Source organism: Astyanax mexicanus, chromosome 24 (assembly GCF_023375975.1).
Source record: "Astyanax mexicanus isolate ESR-SI-001 chromosome 24, AstMex3_surface, whole genome shotgun sequence".
NCBI lineage: Eukaryota > Metazoa > Chordata > Actinopteri > Characiformes > Acestrorhamphidae > Astyanax > Astyanax mexicanus.
In genome coordinates, this window is record NC_064431.1 from 18,554,169 (window position 1) to 18,560,736 (window position 6,568).

Genomic DNA, 6,568 nt, shown 5'->3' on the forward strand with positions numbered 1-6,568 from the left:
AATCCAGACTCCGGCAGTTTTTTTTTTACCTCAGCTCATTTGAGTTATTAGAGTTAATACAGTATGAGTAAGCAATAAGCTCCGAGCTGAAAAACAAAAATAAAAAAACAGACACAACTATCTAATGATAATGCTCTGTTATTCTGCTAAACGTTAACCAGTTTACTGTGTTTATCTGCTCATTTATTCATAGTGGAAGTTAATTATTTGATTATTTGAAGTAGCTAGCCCTTTTTCCCTCATGCACCTCATGTGTTTTTGTTGTTGTTTTTTTCATGTATTCATGTTTTTTTCATGTGTTTTTTTGACTGGTACTGTGAAAGTACAGTACCAGTCAAAAGTTTGGATACACCTGCTCTTATTCAATGTGTTTTCTTTCTTTTTATGATTTGTTACATAGTGAATCTTATATTGACGACATTTAAGATACACATGAACACATGCAGCATTATTTTCTAAACAAAATAAAGTTTTAAACAAACCAGAATATGTTTTATACCCCTTTAGATTCTTCTAAATACCACATTTAGCTTCGAGGACAGATCTGCACATATTTGCTCAGTGTCTTCATGAGGGAGAGTGACCAGGATTAGTTTTCTCAGCATCTTGATGAAATAGTTCCTGAAGGTGCTGAACAATAGCTGCTGCTTTTCATTCCCGCTGTGAAGCTCCATCTCATCCCAAATCACCTCAAATAACCATCTCAGTTGGGTTTAGGTCAGGGTTTGTGGATTGTGGAGGCCAAACACTTTTTTTTTTACTGTTTACTACATAATTCCATATGTGTCCCTTAACTGTTTTCATGTCTTTAATATTAATCTACAATGTAGAAAATAAGAAACATATTAAATGAGAAGGTGTGTCCAGACTTTTGACTGGTACTGCATGGGGGAGCATAGATTGGTCTGACTTTTCATAAAATGCTCTGGTAATGCAGGGGGTATGTTTTGGACCCTTGGTTCTCTCTTTCTGCGTAATTCCATTGGCAGTTTGTAGCCGCCGTTCCTGACCCCCAGTCGCTGACTGGGTCAGATATCTAGCATGCCAAATGTTTGGCCGCCTTCTGCAACTGTTTGGAGATCAGTCGGCGATGGCTTGGCTTGGCGTCTTTCAGTAGTTAACACTACACGAATGTGCGAGAACCGAGAGATCCCCGATTTCCCTCTGAGCAGAGTTTTTGCTAGCGATCAATGAAAAACTGTCGGTGACTGAAAAACTAAGTGGATCAGACACAGCAGTGCTGCTGGAGTTTTTAAACACAGTGTACTCCCTGTCCTCCACTCTATTAGACAAATAGTTGGTCTACCTTGTAGATGTAAAGTCTGTTGCTGCATCAATGGACACAGGATGTTGTCCACAGGATGTTGTTGACAGTGAAGTGTTTAAAAACTCCAGCAGCACTGCCATATCTGATCCACTTGTACACGTAGCACAACACAAGCTACAAACAACAACATACCACCACCAGTGCTGATACTGATGCACCACCCTAATAATAAGTGCTCTGTGGTGGTCTATCCTGTGAGGTCTTGATCATTTAAAAATAACAGCAGGGTAATAAAATAGGCAGAGAGGTAGATACAAAATTACAGTCTGTAATTACAGCTAATTATAACTATAAGGTCCTCCTATGTGACCAGTGGAGGAGGTGGTAATAATGTTATGCTTGATCATTGTATAATTGGTGCAATGATAGAAGCAATAAACCAAAATTTGCACCAATTTGCATTTGATCTACTTTTGATATCTGTGTCATTGTTTTTATTATTATCATAAACTAAATGAAGATGAGGCATAAAAGGAGGTGTGTAGCCACAGGCTTGCTCTGATTAGTCCCAATCCCAACCAATGAAAAAGGGAAATAAACTGTAACTTACTGCAGCAAATCAAAATCATTTGATTTGATGCTATTCACATCATTGGATGAATGGATCTGAATGGATGTGTTTGAGTTCAGTGGTCAAGTCCTATGCTTTTATTTTGTGTTCCATTTAAACTCCGATTTTGGAATTTCTGAACCCCAAGTAGAATATTTAAACTGGAAAAGCCTCACCAACCCTGTGTTCTATTAGCTTTTTGATGCTGCATAAATTCATGCTGTTTTCCAGATCTATAAATATGCTGAGTTTAGCATCGGCAGCTCTTGCAACTAGAGCTTTAGCAAGTATTTTCTTATTAGAAATTTGCAGTACATCACAGAAATCTGTGTGGGTTGTGGCTTCCGAATCTGCCCACCACCTTTCACACAGTCCCATTTATACACACCAGGTTGCCAGTTATATACATCAGCACACAAACAGTGTACTGCAGTTGTGGATTTGAGTGAGCTGGCAACAGGTAATCACTGAGCTTCAGTAAAGTTCCCTAACCATAATTGGATAATATTATTACCACCACTAGTATAGTAGAAACTGTCATTTTGGACACTAAAACTCAATTTTGACTTTTGCATTTCATCAGTTCTGTTGTAGGAAAATGCTGAAGTACCTCCTCTTGATATTTTTGTTGCAGTCTGCTTCACTTGGATTGACATCGCTAATTGTGAAATAAATCCAGATCACCAACATTTTGAATTGTCTGTTCGTTAGCACAGCAATGTGCACTACGCACGTGGTATCGGATTCCTGATAATAAAATGTTGATATCGGAGCCTTGTTTGCAAGTACGAGTAAAAGTAATTAGCATGGTATTGGGAAAATACCAGATACCAGTATTGGTATTCATGCATCTTTAATCTTAAAAGAGGACCTTGGCATAAAGTGAGACATATTTTGGCTGGATTTGCTGTTACATTTACACTGCAAATCCTGTTTAAAACTGATTGTTAAAAATGTTTTGAAAAAGTATAAACATTCAGTTATATATCAGCAGGCCATCATACTTAGTACTTGGTATACTGTGCACCATTGCATAAAACACCTTAAGTGAATTGTTTCCCTTAAGATTGCCCTTAACAGTCCCTTAAAGATAAGTGTATTGCAAAAAAATGCCTTAAGAGTTATCTAAAGGCTTTCTTAAGCGAGACCCTTAAATGTTCCCTTAAGTATCAAAGTTCCCTTAAGTAATACCTTAACAGTCTATTTCCTTACAATTGTTAAAGAAACCCTTCTAAACACTGAGAATATTGATATTGAAAACCTCTGGAATATAATCAAGAGGAAGATGGATGATCACAAGGCATTAAACCAAATTGAACTGTATGATTTCTTTGCACCAGGAGTGGCATAAAGTTATCCAAAAGCAGCGTGTAAGACTGGTGGAGGAGAACATGCCAAGATGCATAAAAACTGTGAATAAAACCAGGGTTGTTTCACCAAATGTTAATTTCTTAAAACTTTATGAATATGAACTTGTTTTCTTTGCATTATTTGAGGTCTGAAAGATCTGCATCTTTTTTTATTTCAGCCATTTCTCATTTTCTGCAAATAAATGCTCTAAACAACATTTACATATACATATACATATATTACATTACATTACATTACATTACATTTGGCAGACGCTTTTGTCCAAAGCGACTTACAATAGTCAAGTACAATGTAAAATAAGTTTAAAGGTAAAAACAACTTTGGATAGGGATAAAAGGAGGTCAAGGGGAATAATAGGATAGAGGAGTGAAGGAGGGGAAGAAGGAAATGAGGTTAGAAGTAGTTAGTGTGTTAGAGGTGTTAAGAGAGTAAGTGCTCTTTGAAGAGTTGTGTCTTCAGGAGTTTCTTAAAGATAGTGAGAGATTCTCCTGATCCTGATTCTCCTGTATGTTACATATACATATACATATTACATATAAAAAATTAAACATAAAGCTTGAAACTATTAAACCAATGAATAAATTTACATTAAAAAAGGTAAGACTGGATTAAAACAGAATACCATGTGACTCTGATGTTTTCCTATGTTATTTATCTTTATATTGTTTATGATTGATAATGGCCCATAAATAAATAACATGGTTTTAGAATAACCTCATCTTCAATCAATACACAGATTAAATGTCCTGACCCCAGCGTGTTACATATACAGCGCTCATGTGTTTATCTAGGAAGTCGTAATCAGAACTGGGTTCTAGATCAGAAGCTTTGTCTTATCAGAGGACGCAGCGGATAATGAGGCGCTCTGGTTGCTGTTTTAAACACACAACCATAAACTTCACACCTTCACACCCGCCATCTTATCAGACTGGCACTGACTGGCTCTGCACTGTTTTCTTGTCTAAGGTTTTTAGGTTGTTGGAGATTGCCCTGTTTGCACATTTGACTTTTTTAACCTGTTTTATTTAAACCCATCAAAACTCCTGTCGTACACCATAAAAATATATATATATTTAAAATAGTCCAATAATATAATAAATAATAATATATACTAGAACTAAAAGATACATCAAAATTTTCTAGCCTGATTATTGCAAACATATTGTAAGAGCGACAATAACATTGTAATTAATAGCAAACTCAAACTGAATTGCATGCATTCAGCAACAGAGGTAGCTTTTCATACTGCAGATTGTGATCATATGACATAATGAGGCTGGAGGTAGAGTGAGGTAGAGCATGGAAAGTTATAGTACAGTGATGTAGAGAGGTAAAGAGAGATCGTGAGATAAACTGAAGTAGAGTGAAGGTGGTAGAGCGAGGTAAAGCAAAGTAGAGAGAGGTAAAATAAGTACATTGAGGTAGAGTGAGGTAGATAAAAATAGAGAGAGGTAGAGTGAAGTACATTGAGGTAGAGTGAGGTAGATTAAAGTAGAGTGAGACAAAGTGAGCAGAGTGAGGTAAAGCAAGGTGGGGAGAGAGAGAAAGAGAGAGAGAGTAAAATGCATTAAGGTAGAGTGAGGTAGACTAAAGTAGAGTGAGACAAAGTGAGTAGAGTGAGGTAAAGCAAGGTGGAGAGAGAGAGTAAAATACATTAAGGTAGAGTGGGGAAGATTAAAGTAGAGTGAAGTGCATTGAGGTAGAGTGAGGAAGGTTGAAGTAGAGAGTGGTAGAGTGAAGTACATTGAGGTAGTGTGAGGTAGATTAAAGTAGAGTGAGACAAAGTGAGTAGAGTGAGGTAAAGCAAGGTAGAGAGAGTAAAATACATTAAGTGAGGAAGATTGAAGTAGAGAGAGGTAGAGAGAAGTGCATTGAGGTAGAGTGAGGAAGATTGAAGTAGAGAGAGGTAGAGAGAAGTGCATTGAGGTAGAGTGAGGAAGATTGAAGGAGAGTGAGGTAAAGCAAGGTAGAATGCAGCCAAGTCAAGTGCTGAAAAAACCTTTGTGAAGCTTAAAACAATATCATATCATACACCCCTACTACATACAGTACACTCCTAATATATTTTATATATCCTAATATATATAATTTTGTATTTTAGATTCTACAATGAAAATATTGAACAATCATGAAAAAAAATCATTCATTTCTGTATATATTTTTTTGTTACATTTAAATGTACTTTACACACTTGTAATACAATTCCAATTAAGTTTTCTATTTCCAAAGTGAATCTGAAAATATTTGGCCTTGGGTTTGTACTTATAAGGTTTAAATAAACATTGGCAGTGGTTCTTAAATGACCAACAATTATCAAAAAGATGAAAGAGTTCTCAAAACGTGAGCAGTCTCTTTCATGTCTCGGTCTCTGGGTGAGACAGACTCAGAAATTGTTGTAGAGACCAGCCAAGTCCAATGCTTCTGTCTGAGGTAACGTTTACTAGAAACTAAACCTGAACAGTATAAAGTCAGTAGTGTTATTCAGTAGTGTTATTAACAACTCAACACTCTACTCCTCTCCTGTAAAGCTACCAGACACAGTGTTGCAGATGCACCGCACAGCACTGTTTAGCATCACGTAGCATAAAGCCAGGCGGACACTGTGCAATTTTAAGCCTTCCACAAAGCAACCGAATGAAAAAAATACAGTGTCTGCCTGGCAGCTTCAGAACACAGCCGGTCTGTACTGCTAGGTATGTGCAGTAATGTGCAGTACCATATTTTTCACACTATAATTAATAATATTAATAAATAATAAATATTTAAAATCCTTTAATTTTCCCAAAAATCATCAGTGCACCTTATAATCCGGTGCACCTTATGTATGAATTTTACTAGTCAGGTTGTAAAGAGCAGTAAAGCCACTCCGATGAAGTGCAGCCTTATACAGGAGTTTCAGTTTAGTTCTCCAGCAGTATTAGCATTAGCTTATATTGCTAACCGCACAAAGCACTAGCTCTTTGGCAGTCCAGAGGTGAGTATTGTTGGCCTGTAGCCTGCGGCTAACCCCAGATGGCACTGCTGGAGCAGCATTAGCATTAGCCATTAACCGAAGCACTAGCTCTTTTGCTGTACAGAGGCGAGAATATTGAACTGTAGTCTGTGTTTACCATACTATAACAAGCTACATGGGACAAAAGGCTAGCTAATATTGCCCTGGCTTACCAGAACACTTAGAGTGGCTTTGGCGCGAGCAGTTAGCCGCTAATGCTCATGCTAATGCTCCAGCTTAAGTGAAAATCTGTAAATCTAAGCTTACTGTAAATAAAGGGAAGCGCTTTACTCACCTAAATAAGCAGTTGTCAGGAGAGAAATCTGTG